General features: G+C 32.6%; 1 pseudogene; it reads right to left on the bottom strand.

The window, feature by feature from the left end:
- Positions 1–16985: 16985 nt before the first annotated feature.
- Positions 16986–17964, bottom strand: LOC123632251 (annotated as a pseudogene).
- Positions 17965–20055: the final 2091 nt, after the last annotated feature.

Raw genomic sequence — 20055 nt, 5'->3', positions numbered from 1 at the left:
GAAATTGAAGGGAAAAATAAATATAATTGTAGCCTCCTCCTACTCACCCTCATATTCTTTATTCTCTTCCTTGCTTAATTTTCCCATATGAATTGTCACCTTTTATTATACTTAATATCAGTGTTTTTTAAAGTTTCTATGGTAAAGGTGTAATTTTTGCTTTTTTTTCTAATTTTATCACAGATTGATACTTTTGCAAAATATAATAAAGTGAAATAAAAATTAAATAAAATAGCATGTGAAATTCAAGCTTTTCCTTATCCCTGCTAATAGAAAACTATTAGAATAAATCACCCTAGTAGTTGATGGTGTTGTGGACCAGTGTAGTGGCAGCAGAAGTGGTAAAAAGTGGTGGGATTCAGAATATATTTTAAAGGCAAATCTGGTTGGATTTGCTGATGGATTGGTCGTAGGATTTAAGAGAAAGAGAAGAGTAAAGAATGACTTGAAGATTTTTGGTAAACATTTTTGTGAACAACTATAAAGTTGCAGTTGCAATTAACTAAGAAAAACTAAATCAGGAATATGTTTAGTAGCAAATGTAAGAGCTCTGTTGTGAACTTAGGGTTTTGAGATGCCCTTTAGACACTCACATGAAAATATTGACCATGAAATTACATATGTGAGTCTGGAGTTGGGGTGAGGTCTGAGTTGGAGATACAAATTTGGGAATGGTAGATCTATAAAAGATGGTTAAATCCATAAGATTGGATGGCAGCTGAGTCAACAGTAACAGCAGAACATATATATGATTCATGGTAGGTGAACCAGAGTCTAATCTAAGCATTTTCTGAAATGTGCATTAATTTCCTTAGTCTGCATAATTATGTAAGATTAGTACATTTACTCCATTTTATAGATGGAAAACAGAGGCACAAAAAAGTTTGGAACCTGCCCCAGGATCATACAGAAAATAATCAAGAGTGTGAGTATAAATAGAAAAGAGGAAAATTCTGAGTACAGGGTATTGGGGAATACCAAAGTTAAAAGGATTGAAGTCTAGAGGGGAAACAAAACAAAACAAAACAAAACAAAAAAAAGCAGTGTATGTCCTGGAAGTCAGGTGAAGAAAGCTTTTCAATGAGGGACGGAAATTTTAGGATGAGAAAAAGAGAGGGAAAATTTTGAAAATAAATATTCACAAAGAAGAGAATTGTTTTAGTGATGTTTATGAGTAAGCAAAAGAGAAGAAATAAATTAAATGACCTTAAATATTATAAACTATCATTGCAAATTCAATGCATTTGATCATTTAAAGCAGTTAAATTTTTGCCATGGTATATGTGTAATTCTCATAAAGGGAATATTTCTATATGTTGACTTAAATTATGTACATTTAGTAAAGTATTCTTAAATATCATGAAAATGTATAAAACTAAATCATATTCCTATATATATCAAATTAAAGCTTCTTGTCTAAACTTAATTATGAGTTTCAAACAGAAAAAAACAAGCGCACTGGGTTAAATAATTTAATGAGCATAATATTTTAAAAAGTATGAGACATTTAAAACATTAAAAACTTGCATTTATGTAATAATTACACAACTTCTTCCTAAACATAATATGATATAACTAATACTATGTAATGAACATATGTGTGTGATACACTTTATCTATGTATCTATCCTATCATATATTATCTATTTACTACATAGTCTAATATGTAACTTCCTGTGGTGTAGTCATTTATATAAAGTTAAGAAAAGTGAAATGGCATGGATATGATGACTGGCTATGAATAAGATGAAATTTCTGTCTGAGAATTGGAAGCTTGGATGCCAAACACTTGCAGACAGAGTTCTCCTCAAGACACTGCTGATCATATTGAACTGCTTCTTAAACCTCAGCTTTATCTGCTATATTCACGTTAGACTATATCTCAAGCCTTTCATTTACTTTTGAAATCCAGTGTTCCACATTCTGTGAGCATCTTTCAAGTTTTAACCTTGCCCAAATTTATTTCATAATCTTTTTCACGATGCTTTATCTGAGTAGATGATATTCTCTACTCTAACCTTGCTTGCAAATACTTTCCTTCACCTCTGGATTTTATTCAATTTATTTACAGCTTGTTTGGCTTTTAAAGTCTTTCCCTTCATTTTTCTTCTATGTTCAACTCTTCATGGCAATTTTAGACTCTGTTGTTTGAGGACAAACTTTTTTTCCAGGCTGAAAAATACAAAGCAAAAAGGAAGTAGAAAGGGAGGGAAGACGTAAGACTACTGTGTGGAAAGAGGAGATAAACAATTTAAGGATTATATTATCAAAGAGTTAAAAAATAGGCAAATGAGAAAATGAAGTCATATTGAATCAAAAGATACAGAGAAAGTCCTTGAAAAAATAAATAAATCCTTTTCCTGTTTCAGACCTCCACAGTTTGGTCATTTCCAATATTCTGAAAACATTCTCAATATACAACTCTCTATGTATTAGAGTGAAAAATTTGGCTTCAGTATAGAGACAGAATCTTAGCACAGGGTCATCATTTTTACCTGATTATGTAGCTTATAGTGAATCATAGCAGAAGAGTTGTCACATATGCCATTTTCCTGTCATTTGGTTACAACTCCAGTATTGACATAATCTTCACTTATAATTTCTTTTTAGGAATCTTTTAAAATGTCTTGTTGATATTTCCAAGCTAAAATCATATAATTCATAAATCTACCTAATTATGTACCTTCTTATTTACCTGATTTGAGACCTGCTATCTGTGTTCTAACCCCCTAAAGATGAAGGCTATTTAAAAGAAGTCAATAGCGTTATGCTATTGAGGACTAGAAATGCTAACGTGTCCAAGAAAGAGATTAAAGCCTTTTGAGTTCATGTGGCATATTAATTTTGGCTTTTCTTTAGTTTTCAATTCCCACTATTCAGTACCTTTGCAATTTCACTTCCCCTTTGGAATATTTCTCAGCACCACCATGAATCTAGTATCGTGAAATAGGGCTACATTCCAAGTGACACAAGCCCCATTCTCTGGGGAAACCTAGAGATGACAGATTCTGCTCCAAGAGTTAGATAGAATAGCTCTTTTTTTGGCAGACCTTTCCTTTATTTTTATTTAACTTTCCTATATTTGACGTGGGAGCAACACAATCTCATGAGAGGTGTGAAGCTACGGGAAAGGGGCCAAAGAGGCCCATGCAGTCTCCTTTGAGCCAAAGTCCCGTAGTGTTAAAGTCTTGTTCTGCACTTAATCTAACACAGTGGTTCTCAAAGTGTGGTTTCTGAATATCACTGTCACCTGGCAAGGACAAATTTTCAAGCCCTGGGCCAGACCTGGGAGTGGGGTGCCACAAATGGTGTTTTAACAAGTCCTCTGAATAAATCTGATGCACACTAAAATTTGAAAACCAGTGGAGAGTCCAAATTATCAGGGCCAAGTACTATATAAGAGTTTGAGTCTGTGCAAGGGAAGTAATAGATAGAATTATTTTGTTTTCCTGCACTGTTGCTATAGAATAAATAATTTATTTGTAAATCTTTGGTGACAGTAATGAGTTTGAATTCAAGGATTTGGAGTTTCAAAATTATGACCATCTTTCTGTGTCCCTCTCAGGTACAATCAATCTATCCTCATTACTTGCGAATTCCTTATTTGTGAAGTTGCCTACATGGTAAGATGTTTTTTAACTTCAAAATTAATTTTATGGACATTAACAGACATATGCAGAGAGGCAAAAAAAAAATTGAATTGCCCAATAACAGAATTTCTACCATATGCAGAGAGGCAAAAAAATTGAATTGCGCCAATAAGTGCATTTCTACCCAGGTGATGCTCAGCCTTCCTGTTACAGTTCACATACAATAAACAAGTGTCCTTTCATGATCTCTTGAATGCCATATGTCTTGCCTTTTTGTGCTTTTTATTGGTGATTTCACTGCTCAAAATAGTCCCTAAGGATAGTGCTAAAGTTGCTGTCTTTTGTTCCTAAACACAAGAAGGAAAGAGGAATGTGCCTTATGAAGAAAATAGGTGTGTTAAGATGAGCTTCATTCCAGCATGAGCTATAGTGCTGTTGACTGTGAGTTCGATGTTGATGAATCAACAATACATATTTTTATTTATTTATTTATTTTTATTTCAGCATATTATGGGGGTACAAAAGTTTAGGTTACATATATTGCCCTTGCCCCCCCACCCCTCGAGGACAATACATATTAAATAAGATGTCCTTAAATAAAAAAAACATATAAAGTGAGATTATGTATTTTACTGATTATTTGATAAAAATATTGTAACCAGAGGATTGAGGTACCTTAACCCTGTATTTCCCCTAGGAGCTATGGCTCAGTATTCCCTGATGAAGAGTTTGCAGCAAATTTATTGAATGTATCTGCCACTCATAATGAGAATCAGCTGTATATGATTTCAATTTCTCAGTTCTCAGTTGCCACCTTGCAAATATAACAACTCCATCCAATGCTGTACCAAGTGTATTGTTTTACATTGACCTAATCTTATACTTCCCAGCTCATTTTAAAATTGATTTAATGTCTGACTTTCAAACCCTTCCAGGACAATTCTCAACGGTTTATTGAAATCCCGTTTTCTTTTTCCTTTATTGTTCGTATAAGTCATGACAAATTTCATGTTCACATTTAACTCCAAAAGCATCCAAACATGTCTCTATTATTTGATAAAGAAGAAGATATTATAATTCTGATCCTTGAGGTACATGGAAAAGGTGTAATTTACTCTATTAAAATATTTTTTAGCTATACCAGAAACGCAGAAGCTAAAAATGTTAAGGAAACAGGTTGGTGAGATTACATGAACTGACCTAAGTATAAGACAAATTTGCACATTCCTGAGTTTTAGGTGCAGGCTTCTGACCATCTTCTGGTTATCTTAACATCTGTGGACATACGGTTATTCATCTTCATTAGGTAATATAAAATAGTATAAAGCAGAATATATTACAGGACTCTATACAAACTACATGCATTTGAAATACTTTTTCCTTATTATTTAATAACTATTAATACACAAATATACGTTACAGTTTGATCCTTGGGTCATCAGGTTGTGTGTGTGTGTGCACGCGTGTGTGTGTGTGTGTGTGTGTGTGTGTGTTTGGTTTAATTTTCTTGATTTGGATGCATGCTTTTTAGGCATTGGGAAGGATTTTTAAGGGATGGGTATAGAGATTTACAGCAGAAAAATAGCCAAAATGTTTACTCAGATGAAATTATGAATTGTTAATTGACAGAAGCAAATTGTGAAACTAATGGAGACACTGATTCTATCATGTTTATATAGCTGTAGCATAGGCAAAACTCATGTCTGTTAATTGCTCAGCTTTATAATGATAATCAAGTTTTCATATATAATGCTCAAGGATGAATCTGCTAATGCTAATTTCTTTCTTTTTCACAAATATCCTAAAGAAGCAAAGTGGCTGTGATAGCCAATCTATTAAGTTTGTGGTAATTTCTTTTCAGTTTATTTAGATATAAACCTCCTTGTGAACCATAAGGTAAAATATGTTTAATAGCAAAAAGGAGACATTAAATGGTTTGGGCTATTTTTAAGTGGTCCATAGAATAAATTTCTATTCAGAATTTTAGATAATTTACATTTTAATCTCAGAACTGCCTTGGCCTTTATGATTTTGTGAGTCAAATTTCAGATGCCCAGTTTATTTGTGATGCTCTAGTGGTGTATTTGTTACATCGTAATAATAAAGGTCATTAAGAGTGACTAAACACCACAAAGCAGAGTTAAATTCTAAAACTTTGGGAAATGGCGGCTCATTATTGTTCTATCAGCATTAAAGGCAACTCTCTTATATCAGAATAGAAGTAAAATCCCATCATGAAGTCAATAGCAATAATGATGAAAAGGGCATATGTACGTATTTTTATCCTAATATGTGTTTCATCAATTAATATTTTTTTATCTTTCAAATAAGAACTCCAAAAATAAATTCCAAGGCTGAAGTTCAAAGATTCCTGATTTTAATGTCATACATTATATTTGATTCATCAATGTCCATGTAACCTCAGACAACAACGATATGGGCAACATGATAATTGAATACCTTTTTCTCCTGCATGATCATAAATAGACACATAAACAAATTCCAGCCAAAGGCACATTATGGGAAGAGGGAGGTTTTCTCTAAAATTATTCCCTTACATCTACATAGATAAAGATAATCCTATGGCATATTCTGGACCAATTCTTGTATTTTCTGGAGAAACTTGAATGGCTGCAGCCAAATTGCCACCATCTTGTGAAACAAGCTAATGTCAAAGGGGAAGCAGGGAGAAAGGGGGATCTGCCCCTAATGGCAATGCTAAGTCATTGACTCCAACATGCTGGAGGTGGCCCAAATGCTAGAGGTTGTACTATTATAAATACAAGTTTCTTATTGCTTAGACACTTAGGTAAGTGTTTGTGAGTTTTAATCAAAATGATCCTAGTACTTTTTTAAAAATAAAAGTATTGAATTTTCAATAAGGTATGTTATTTATTTCAACATAATCATGTTACATAAAGATGTAGTCTTCTAAGAGCCATTGTGGAATATAGCATATGACCCACTGAGGAGAAGCATCAGAGACATCTCATAAACACTAAGCCTCAAAAACAGTAAGTAAATAGAAATTATACCCCTCAGAAGTGACAAAAAGGAAATCTGACTTTCTCATTCTTTGCATTGGGTAAAGGGTACAAAATGATGTAAGTGTAAGCATCAGGTAGTTATCACAGGAGGTTGCATTATGAATTTGTCCCTATCTTTACAAAATACAATCTGCCATAGGTAACAAAATTAACTGGAACACTACCTTTGTGTTAAGAAAAAATTTAACAGAATAATTTAAACTCAAGTGGCCACAAGTTAGTGAAAACCCAGACAATTGGTGAAAGTAAATGGAAAACATTGCAAAACTTGAATTGTAGATTAGAAGTAAATTATATTGTGGTTTTTTTCGATGTTCTCATTTAGTTTTATATTATGCCCATCTATTTTGTGTTTTGTTAGCTCTCGTGTTTTATGACTGTGTCTGATGATCCAATGCGGTGTTCTATTAAGATGAGGTATGAAGTAGAAGAGAAGGATTTAAGCCTGGACCAATGGGCCGTTCTGATAAGGTTAAGGATATGGGCAATTCTGATAAGGTTAAGAATGAAGTATTACAATCTTCTGAGTCATGCACCAGTGCGTAAAGGGACACATAAAATATGTCTTTCCAACAAAATCTATGTATTAATGGGTTTTCCTGGAGGTGATAGTCCAATTTAGCATATTTCATCAATATCATCTGTGACAACTCAAATTGCAATAATATTTTCAGGAAAATTAAAGACACTTATTTGCAAATCTCAGTCATTTGAAAAAAATTATAGTACTGCTTGTTCTATATGGCTATTTTAATCTAAAATAAATTTTTTATAATAAAGTACATTCTGTGAAAGGTAAAGGAGTCATTTAGTAGCAGAAAATATTGTCCAGAAAAGGATAAGATACACAATTCATAAAGACCTAATAATGCCAGAATGTATAAAATTGTAGCGAGGAAATTGCTAAGACAAGATGCTGAAGAAAAAATTTAAAAGATTCTAACTTTCAAGGAGCATCATCATCCAAATATTGATGATATGTCACAAGATGTTGAAGAGGTTTTATGTAATAAACTGAAAAACCAGAGCTTCACTATCCAGGTTGATGAGTCAACAGATTTCACCAATAAAGGTCATTCTGTAGCATTTTTGATATTTGTGAATGATGAGGAAATTTGTAGTAACTTTCCTTGTGCAAAGAGGGGTCTGAAACAAGCAAAGGACTAGATATATTTAATGTTTCATCTTTATACCATAAACAGAAGTTCTATCTAGGATGAATCGCATTAGCATCTGCATTAAGGTGCCCATCAATGGTTCATTCCTTGAAGATTTCACCTCTTTTATAAAACCAAAGTCCAAATATTGTCATCAATGAATACTTTGTTCACAGAAAGGTGGTGGTGTAAAGAAACTCATGGTAACAAAATGATGACAAGTTCAGGGATGCCACCAAAAAATGGTCAACTTCATTAAACCAAGACAACTTTCTTGAGACTCTTTTAAAAACTATCTAAGGAAAAAAAATCGAAAATAAACAAACAAAGAAAACCCTGGGCAGAGAGCACACAAACAGACACACCTCCTGCTATGCAAAGAATCCAGTGGTTTAATGCAGGGAGCATTTCCAATAGGATGTTCAAGCTGAACAGCAGTTATAGGAGTACTTTTAAGAAAATTATATTCAAGATTTAGCTGAGTGCTTTGAAGATGAAAAATGGGTGCAGAAATCAACCTAACTGGTGGACATTTTCATCACATGATCCAGTTTAAGAAGACTTTACAAAGACCTGGAGATTTTGGTTTGTTCGTTTATTTTTACTTTAAATGGCAAGATTTTATATTTAAAAAGAGAAAAATCACATATTTAGAAGTGTCTTTTATATGTTAAAAATCATGTTACAAAAGGAAATCTTGAAATATTTTCACTACTGCTTGGGCTTAGACTGAGAAAAGATATAAGAAGGGCCCAAGCTTTATTTAAAACTATCTGGAGAACTCCCGAATAATATTGAACAGTATTTTTCTTCCCTCTCAAGTATGTAACAGGGTGATAGACAATTTCTCTGATTTCTTTTCAGCCTGAGAATTAGCTTTAAAAGAAGGGGCAGAACTTTGTGAGCTGTGGTCTGACTGTACAATCCAGATTAGAGTTATTATCCTGTCTCTAGACATCTTATACATTTCTCTGTGAGAGAAGAATATCCCTCCAGTCAGGAGACAGCACTGAACCTTTTGACACAATTTTTAACTTCTTACATGTGTACGTGACCTTCTGCTTGTTTAACAGGCTTTGGGAGCAAGGACAAAAATTGTGTCATTTCAGTTAAAAATGAAAATCATGTGTGTTTATTGCAAGTTTGAACTAACACTGGGCGGCTGTGTTGCAAAAATATACAAGCACAGGTTTCATATTAAATGAATAAATACATTTCATTCATTATATTTGATTCCAAAATAACTTTTAGGTATATAGAGAGTTATGAAAAAGTTCATGTAACCAACACATGTGCATAATAGTTTTACAACTGATATATTGAGTCTGATAAGATTACTCAGAAAATGTTTTTTGTTTCAATGTCTTATATTAAATTATAGCTTAGCCTATAATTTTAATCATATGTCTTTGGTTTACAGTTTTAGTTGTTTTACCATTCAACCATGTCAACCCATTTTATGTTGTAATAACATCAAATAATACCAAATTAGAATCATTATTTAAATATTTGCTTTATGAGTTATAAATTTTGAAAAGAAAGAAAGAAATTAAGGTCAGGAAAAGTAAACTAAGCTTAATACCAGCTTTTAGTTCAAGAAAGTTTGGCTGAGAAGTCAATTTTAGTTTTAAGAAAGGCAAAGGAAAAAAGAAAATTTCTCTTTCACATACCCTATGGTACACATCCTTATTGGAATTCAGAACAGTAGAAATCTGTGTTAAATTTTAGGGCAACTTGAATTGGGTTAAAAAATAAATAGGAGATTAAATTTTTTTTTAAAAAAGAAGAAAATTTGAAGTTGTTTTCCATATATATTATTAACTTACCTTAGTAGAGGGTAGAGAAAAATATACACAAATAGTATGATAATAAGTTGTCCAAGATAAATAGATCCACAGAAAATAGATTTTATTCAAAAAAGAGTTAACAATTATTACTGGATTAATATACACACAATTTATTAATCATGTGAATATATTATGAATTGTAGATATAATAACTTTTATGCAGAGGTTCCCTGAGACATGTAAACATTTTCAAAGTTTTCTACAAGGTAAAAAACAATTGAGAATGATTACTATAATTTATATAAATGAAAACATATAAAATTAAATGAAAATGAAATAACCTTTTTTCAAAAATGAAGTTCAGACTGTTATAAATATGTATCTATGAATATCCTATTTTCAAGAGACAAGCCTAAAATGTAAGGGAATGGATAATTAAATTTCAAAGGTTAGAAAGATATATAAAAAGCATAAACTAAATAAAAGATTTTGTTGTAGTTAAATCAATACCAGATTAAAAACCACACAAGTAAAACTATGATGACTAAAGAATAAAAAAGGATCACTACATGAAGATTAAGATTTTAATTCACAACTGAGTTGAACAGTTCTAAAATTGAATGTAGCTATTAATATAACTTTAAAATATTTAAGGAAAAATTTACCAGATGTTTAAGAAAATGTGGCCAAATTTACAAATTAAATGTTTTCGTACATATCCTGGAAATATTAAATAGATGAAACTGACAAAATAATCAGAAATCATATAATAGATTTTAGCAGCATAATTAACAAGACTGTACTAGTGGCATACACCAAGTAGGGAATAAACAAGATTAAAGATTCCTCAAAGAACATTTGTGAAAATTGATAACATAATAGTTCATAAAACTAGCATCATTAAATGACAAAGAATTTTGATGACATATAGAATATATTATCTGACCAAAATATATTTTCACTGTCATTCCATGTTCCAAAAATTTTACAATTTGATTCCTAGTTCAAGAGTGAAATCCACAATTCCATTCCATTTCCAAGATAAATTAGTACATGTTTACCAAAGACATAAGCAATTATGTTCATAGAAGCTTTATACTCCAGAACCACAAAATTAGAAATAATCCTATATTCATCAACAATAATATTGATCAATAAATTGTGGTACCTTCATACAAGATACTGTACAGCTGCAAGACTGAACTACTGTTACATGCAACATGGATGAATCTCATGATGAAATAATAAGCAAAAAAAGTTAGATCCTAAGGAGTATATACTAGTGTGGGAAAAGGTTTAAAGCCGAGCTAGACTGGGAAGAGGCATGAAGGAGACTTATAGGGCACTGCAAATGGTTTTATATACTGATCTGAGTGATAGTTAGATGGATATTTAAGTTTGTAAATGTCCATCAAGCTGTAAATTTATGATTTGAATATTTTAGAAATAGTATACGGAAATATGGTAAACTCATGAGCCAAAGAAGAACTCATAATAAAAATTGGAAAACATTGAAATTTGAATAAAATAAAAATACTAGGTAAAACTATATAGAATTTAGAAAGGCTCAGACTAGTGAGCTAAGCAACACTAAGAATTTAGAATAACTTAAACAAAGTAGGATGCAATAAAGATAAGCACAAATAACATGATAGAATGGAAAAACTACAATGCAATCATAATAGAACTGATTATAACAATATATAACTATAATATAATCACCATAATGATAATTAACAAAGGCAAAAATTATTTTTATTCTTTTACAGGAAATAATATATTTAAAACTGTGACCAAACTAATAAATAAAAGAACAAGGGCAAAAATATTTGGAGTAAAAATGTTGTATAAATTTTAAAGTAACAAACATAATAGGATGTTGAAACACATTGTACCAATTAATTTTAATAGTAAGAAGAGCTAATTAAATTCCCAGGGAAAATACAATATATCAAAGCCTAGTCAAGAAGAAATACAAAACTGAATAGTTCAATAATAGTTCAATAGTTCAATAAATACAATTTATTATTTCAAATTCCTCTAGAAATAAATCATAAGTCCCAGAAAGTTTTCTAGGGAACTTCTTTCAAATACTGAAGGGACCAAAAATTACAATTTCACACAAATTCTCCCAAGATAGAGAAGAGACACTTTTCAATTCATTGCATTGGATAAGCAGAATATTGCTGTTAATACTAGACAAAGACAGTAAAGGAAAAATATTGGCCAATTACTTTTATGAATATAGATTCAATACCATAAACAAATTAACAAACTAATTAAATTCATCAATGCATTAAAAAATAATGCATTACAATAAAGTTGAGTTCATAAAAGAAATTCCAGTTTGGTTGAAGACCAGTGAAAAACCACTAACGTAATTTACTAATTAAAATAAAGGAGAAAATTATATCTCAAAATACGCAGAATTTACTATGTATTATGATTTAAAAAAGGAAAAATGTATATAACTAAGATTAAAAGAATGTCTTTAAACTGATAAAGGGTTTCTGTAAAAAAATCATAGCAAACATAATTTTTATAGATTTTTTCCTTTTTTTAAGATAGCAAGAATGACATTTTAAATTCTCCTACTATGATGATGGATTTGCCTAGTTCTCCTTATAGTTCTAAAACTTTTGGCTTTATATATGTTAATGTAATATAAATAGGTCCATAGAAATTTAGAATTTCATATTTGAAGAGTTAAAACTTTTATCATTTTGAAAAATCCCTTTTGTAACAAAATAATTGAAATTGTCAGCTTTATTTTTGAGAGTATTTACTTTTTCTGGTTTCTCTTTCTTTCTTTTTACTTTTTTTAAACTTCTGTATCTTGATTTGTGAAGTAATCAGTATGGAATTGGATTTGAATTTCCTTTAAACTAATATGCTATTTATCTTTTATTTGGGGTTTCAAAATCCCAATAATATATTAATTATTGTACCTGAGTTTATATTTAACATCCTCTGAATGTTTGGTTTTTGTCTCACATGTTTGCTTCTTTTTCACAACTTTATCAGTTTTTTCTGTAAAAGCCAAATATTGTTGTTATTACTGCTATTACTATTATTTAATGTTTCTTCTCCATTAATATTTTAATTTTACAAAGAAATACTATGATTTATGAGTTTATCCTTAATGTTACAATATTTATTCTGCCATCAACATGTAATACAATTAGTACTTTAACCTCTTCCTGAAAAACAGGAAAATATAAGAATCACTTGTCTGCATTAATCTCCCCTTCTACTTTTTGATATTATTGACATGCCTTTTTTTCATCATGTATTATAAACTTCACAAGATAAGATGATGCAGTCAGTACATATTTGTATTTGTATTTACCCTTTCCTTTGCATCTTATTCCTTTCTTTGTTCCTGTGCTCCATTATGGGATTATTTTATTTCTGCCTGAGGAAATCCTTTAGTATTTGTATCAGTCAAGATGCAATTAGGAAATAGAAAGCACACTAGTAATTAAAGCTGGAAAGATTTTATATAAATATTTGTTTACTACTGAAAGGGCTACAAAAGAAACCAAGTGGTTTTAAAGAAGCATATGCAGGAAGCAACTACTACCTCTAGGGTAAGAGAGTGTGAATAAGGAACAAAGAACTCAGATGAGATCCCCTGCTAATGCAGAGATTCAGATATTTTTGGAAAGAGTAAGAACACGCAGACTGTCAGTGGCAAAGAAATTTGCTGGGAGTCATAAATAAGTCCACACGGTAGTGGAAAATATTTCTGGAGGGCATGACCATAGTTGTTATGCAGGAGTGACCTGCTGGGTGATGGGGAAACATCCTAAATGTTGGCCACAGCTTGTCCCTATGGGTAGCTGAAGTGAGTGCTGCCAGGTTTGCCCCATGCTTCTGTATTGGCTTTCATGTTGAAAAACAGCTCCCCGGATACAGGAAGGAAGCTCCTTCCTACTCCTCTGGTTCTACAGTGTCCTTCAAAGACACTGTCTTAAGCCACCTGCAAAGGAGGAATGCCTATCCTGTCCAGCTCTAGTATTCACAAGGGAAGGTGAAGAGTTAATTAGGAGACGAGAGGCATTTTTCATGATAGGCACTGTCATCGCCTTTGGCTTTTCTTCCTAACACACTCTTCATGTAGTGAGTTTCCGTACAGCAAAGAAACAATTCTATGATCCCACCTCATAAAAAGTTATTATCCTTCACATAAGTACAAAATTCTTTCCCTCTTACCAAAATGACGAGGGCCATAGTCCTGTAACTATCATTACCTATATTAATTAATAACCAAATTTGGACAGAATCACACCAAAAATTCTGTTATCTAAAAACTAAATTATAAAATTATTCATCAGTATATTATATGGAAAATATAAAGAAGAAAAAGGAATAAAGAAGAGAATATAGTTAACAAAGCCTAATAAATATACATATAACAGATAAGGAGAAACTGTATAAAATAACTATAGTCCACATTTTACTAACTGGTGGTGAATTGTTCATATTTATGACTTCTTTCTTCTATAAGCCTTTCCATATTCCTTTGCTCTCAGAAAAACACTTTAGCTGGCCAAGATATTACTTAGTTACCCCCAAACTATCATTCTGAGAGGATTGAATCCTCAAAAGCCCTGCCTTTTTTTTGTTTATTTGATCATTAATCTTTACTGCTGATATAAAAGTTAAGAGGTACCCCCTAGAGACTCCTTTGGGTTCCGTATATATTTCTCTTTGTCTGTATTGTAAAACTGTAAAATTTTTTTCTATTTCACATTCATTATCATGATCTTTCACTCAAACCAGAATAACCAGTTTTTCTATTTGTTAAGTTAGTGTCATAAGAAGCACAAAATGGTGAGGTAGCATTCTCATCTTTCTATTCAATGGAACCAGTGTTTTGTACCTGAATAGTAACATTCTTTCTTTAGGGAAAGAACAGAACACTAGCAGAACTCTAAGTTCTTGATACAAGAACCAAAAATTTCACAAATAGTCTATTAGGTACAAGAGTCAGGAGTCTTTCCAACTTCTTCTCCTTAATTTTCAGACCCATGTATTCTGTCAATAAAGGAGACAAGAACATACAATGGTTTCTGATTGAATTTAGCATCCAACTGTCACTGTAACTGACTCTTTAGGAAGCCATTTAATCTTTCTATTTAAACCGATCACTTCTCAGTGATGTGCTAATATAGATAATTTATATGAGCATGAGCCAATCACTTCACTTCCTTTTCTGTGAAATAAATTTCGTTAAAAGAACCAATGTTATGTGGCATGTAATAAATAGGTGTCCCATGAGTGTCCTGTTGGCAGTGAGTAAGGCAAATCTATATCCAGAATAAAACTATATCCCAATGAGGCTGCTCCCTTATACTCCTGCTCCCTTAGTGAAGAAGAAGTCTAATATAATCAATCCATCACCAGGTGCCTGATTGGTACTCTTGTGGAATGATGTCATAAGTAGGACTTAGTACTGCTCTCTGCTATTGGCACATTAGGTACTTAGCATTAGTATTAACAAGGTCAGTTTTGGTAAAAGGAAGAACATATTTTTGAATCTATGAATAGCCTCTACTCCTGACACTATAGATGCTTTGTTTATAGCCTCATTGAGCATGTACTATAGGGGCCTGGGAAAGAAACTTACTGATACCAACAGTGAGTATCATTGCATCCAACTGATTGTTGGGAGCCTTCTCTGCAGTGGATGTGACTGTTCACATGAGACATAGCTATCTTCAAATTCTACACTCATTCTGAAAGATCTATCCTCATACCTCTTCCCCAGACTTCCAATTTTCCAACCTATTCCTTCCAGGTCTCTGACCTTTCAGCCAAAGTGCTAACAACTGTCTGTGAATCAGAGCACATTTGCATCCCTGGCCAAATGGAGGGGCTAACGAAAGCAGAAAACAAATTGTACTGTTCAAAATTCTGCCTACTGGGAAGATTTCCCTTTATTACTCTGTTTCAGAATCACCCCCGAGAAGGATTGTAATGACTCAGCCATCCACTTCTGGATGGCATCAGCATATCATGCAGATCCATCTTTTAACCATGCTTATTTTAATTCCTTAGTCAACTAATTATAAAGAACATGAAAGCATAGGCAGTGGTTGAGGGAGAGGAGGCAACGTAGCAGGAATAAGTGGCAAGGAAATATGAATCACCTGCTCAGAAACTGTACTTGTACCTTTCAGACATGCCAGAGCTTAGTCTCTTGTATATATCTTTTTCACTTGATAATATATTCCTCTGTGAATGCACAACTTTTTGGCTTTGGGTTAGATTTCACCCAATTAATGATACATGTATCAGGCTGAATGGTCACTTGATAATACCGTGGGTAGGCATTCAGTTTCTTCCAAGACCTAGTAGCAAACATTATGTTATTTCTTTCCATTTTACATCTCTATAATTTTCATTTGTTTTTTAATACATTATAATTGCTGAAATGTACCAACTAGGTCTCTCTATTTTTAAACATTCTAATCATGATCATACTATTGTTCAGCTTTGGAAATTGGGAATTTAAAGACTATGGAATATCAAAGTACAAATGTTCCAAGGCTATTGGATATATATCTTTAGTTTTGTAAATAGAAATGTGTAGGAGCTATAGATTATTGAGTTACGTACATAGACATGGTAATCGAGGCCCCTGGGAAGAATGAAATCTCCTACAAAAGGTAAGTGGCATAAGAAGAAAAGAGAGCATATCCAATATAATTTTGAGAAACATAAACATTTAAAGTTCAGGGAGAAAAAGCTTAAAGAGAATAACCAAAAGGAGAAATAAAAGTAAACAGAAGAGACTAAAATTTCACCCAAAGTTAGGTATTTCCTAAGGATTCTATTTGAATACTTTTTAAAAGAATATATATTCAATCAACAAAGTTACACTGGGAAAGAAGTCACATAGTTCTTTCATAATCTTTGGTGACAGTCATTATATACCAGCAGTTAAAAGTGTGTGTTTTGAAGCCTACTGATTGGATTCAAATCCTGACTTTACCACTAATATTAATAATTGTGTTTTTTCATTAAGCTCTATGTGTTTCAGTGTCAGCTCCTTCTCACAGAGTTGCCATGAATATTAAATTAAAACACACAACTAATTAGAACAATGCCTGGTACATGGGAAGCACTCAGTAATATGCTGTTGTTATTGTCATAATCATCATCATAATTTTTTTATTATTCATTATTATTAATATTTTATCTCTCCAAAAGGGATACATTGTAGGGATAACGGAAAGGACACTGGCAGCGGATTAAAAAACGAATGAAAGGTAAGTTAGTGGAAATAGAAAGTGTAGATTGTATTTTTCATGATCTATTAAGTTGGTGGTGCAAAAGCAATTGCAGTTTTGGACTGTGAATTTTAAATAATTATAACCAGGCTCAAATATATCTTTATTAATCAAAATTGGAACCATTACAATCAACACATTTTTGCCCATGAGAAATAGGTTTGTTTATTCCTGTAGTGTAAAAATCCATGCTTCCAGATTCAATGAACTCTTGAAAAGTATTTTCTGCATCCTGCTGGTTGTGGACCAATTTTCCCTGCAAAAAGTTGTTGAGATGCTTGAAGAAGTGGTAATCAGTTGGCAAGAGGTCAGGTGAATATGGCAGATGAGGCAAAACTTCATAGCCCAATTTATTCAACTTTGGAAGCATTGGTTGTGCCACATGTGGTCGGGCGTTGTCTTGGAGAAGAATTGGGCCCTTTCTGTTGACCAATGCCGGCTGCAGGCATTGCAGTTTTTGGTGCATCTAGTCAATTTGCTGAGCATAGTTCTCAGATATAATGGTTTCACCAGGATTCAGAAAGCTATAGTGGATCAGATCAGCAGCAGACCACCAAACAGTGACTATGACCTTTTTGTGGTGCAAGTTTGGCTTTGGTAAATGCTTTGGAGCTGCTTCTCCATTCAACTACTGAGCTGGTCATTGCAGGTTGCCGGTTGATATAGAAAATCCACTTTTTGTCATATGTCATAATCCAATTGAGAAATGGTTCATTCTTATTCTGTACAAGAAGAGAAGATGACACTTCAAAACAATGATTTTTTTTGATTTTCGGTCAGTTCATGAGGCACCCATTTATTGAGCTTTTTCACCTTTCCATTTTGCTTCAAATGCTGAACTATAGAATGGTCAACATGGAGTTCTTCCACACCTTCTCATGTAGCTGTAAGAGGATCAGCTTCCGTGACGGCTCTCAGTTGGTCCTTGTCAACTCACGATGGCCAACCACTGTGCTCCTCATCTTCAAGGCTCTCATACCTTTGCAAAACTTCTTGAACCACCACTGCGCTATACGTCCATTAGCAGGTACTGGGCCAAATGTGTTGTTGATGTTGCAAGTTGTCTCTGGTGCTTTATATCCCATTTTGAATCAAATGGCCAATTTCCAACAATGCTAAAACTGCAATTACTTTTGCACCAACCTAAATACTACAGGTTGGACTGGGAACAGAGAGAGATGAAGTGGTAAGGGAGTTAAAAGAATGTGTTTCCTTGTGTGTGTTTAGTTTAGGGCAAAGTGGAGTATACTTACTTGTTGAAGGAAAATAATCAATGGAGAAAAGGTGGAAAATGGAGAAGGGAAGAGTAATTTATGGCAAATGAGTTCCTGAGAACATAGAGAGACAGCAAAACTAAATCATAGGTGAAGGGATTTGCTTGAATCAGAGGAAGGAAGCCTCTTTACTGAGGCTAAAAACGTCCAAGCACAGATACTGGTAGGTTTGATTGTACACACATGGATTATTAGTAGCAAATTGGGATTATTCTGCTACACCATTTATTCCACTGATCAATATGTATATTGATTGATATATATTTTGTTTCTTCTTTAACTTTCATTTTTAGTCAATTATTTATTGGTTCTTCAATTCATTCATTTATTTAGCAAATGTTCCCTGAGTACTTTTTGTCCAACATGATGCTAGCAAACAGGAATATAAAAATCATGAGAACTGTGGTTTCTGAATTTATGGAGTGGCCAAATTAGCTGGAAAGAAGCATGCAAAGAATAAGAGCTGAAATATGATGAGAGCAGTTAGAGATAAATGCAGAGTGGTGTAGAAGCCTAGAATGGATTGGGTGGGTTGGTGAGTAGGTTGAGGAAAGCAAGGCTCCTTTTCTTGGTTTATCAGCCAAGAAAATGTATAATGCTTTTAAGTTTGGCAACTGACTCTGATGTTCTGGCAGTGTTTTGTGGGACCTTGGGTTAATTTTGGATCTTCACAAGGCGCTACAGAGAAAAGTAGAAAATTATATAGCAGAACACAACCCTGTGATCCATTCAGAGCAACTCTACTTCGATCTTTTTCATAAATGTGGTCCTGGGTAAGATTTTGATGTAACAGATATTTCTGCTATTTAAATAAAAACACATTGAACATTTCTGTATTAATTTTTTTAAAAAGGAAACTCTGATGCAGAAGCATTGGTTAATATACATCACAGATAAATTTTAAAAGAGATTAGATGATTATTGCTGGTTTCAAACAATACATATTATTATTTTTTATGGCACAGGTAATCAAAGTTTGTCTTTCTTTATACTGAATGTATAAGTTTTAGCAAAACTGAGAGTGTTCTTTTATATGCTTACTTATTTTGATGATGTTGGTAATTTAAAATAAATTATACATGCATATGAAAAAAGAAGAAATATAATTCTCAAAATATTTTGAAGATAAGAAATGTTTGAGAATTTTAGCATTCTTTCTAAAAACATTTTTTGAGCAAAGAATGCAAAATACAGCTGGAAAATTATTATATTGTACTAAAATGTTGTTTGCATGTTTTTAAGAGAGATAAAAATAAAATAAATGTGCTAACCAGGAAATAGTGCTAGCAACAATCCCAAGAAGAAAAAATGTGATATGGAGAAAAACTTGATAATTAGGATTATGAGTCATTATAATGTTAAAATTGAAAATTGAATCATATTAAAGTTATTAAAGTCAAAAGTTATGGTTCCTTAGTAACATAATCCAAGTCATATTACCCATATGTACTATTTTCTCTTCCTGTTTGGTTTATTTTGCCTCTGGTCTTCAGCCATTAAGGCAAAATGAATTAAAATTATATTGTTCTGTTTTTCAAAGATTGCTTTTTTGCTTCTTCATTAAAAAATGAGATTATAAAAATCTCTGCCAGACAGCTCATCTTTCAGTTTCTCAAATGCATGTGTTCTAGACATATTGTGTATAAGAACTAAACCTTGAAGGCAAGTTTTTTTCAATAGGTACCTCAGTTTTTAACTATTTATAATGTACAAAATTCTGGGAATGGCAGGCAAGAGAGACAAGTGGCTAAAATTGGATGGGTTTGATAATCCTTTCCACGTTAGGAAAGACACTAAAATTGCTTATTTGGCCATTTTAACAGATTGAAAGCAAAGAAGGAAACAAACAAACAACCTTTCAAAATCGCTTTCCCTGGGCTCCTTCCTATTTTAGCACAATAC

Source organism: Lemur catta, chromosome 2 (genome assembly GCF_020740605.2).
Source record: "Lemur catta isolate mLemCat1 chromosome 2, mLemCat1.pri, whole genome shotgun sequence".
Taxonomy (NCBI): Eukaryota; Metazoa; Chordata; class Mammalia; order Primates; family Lemuridae; genus Lemur; species Lemur catta.
This window is presented reverse-complemented; position numbering and strand designations above follow the sequence as displayed.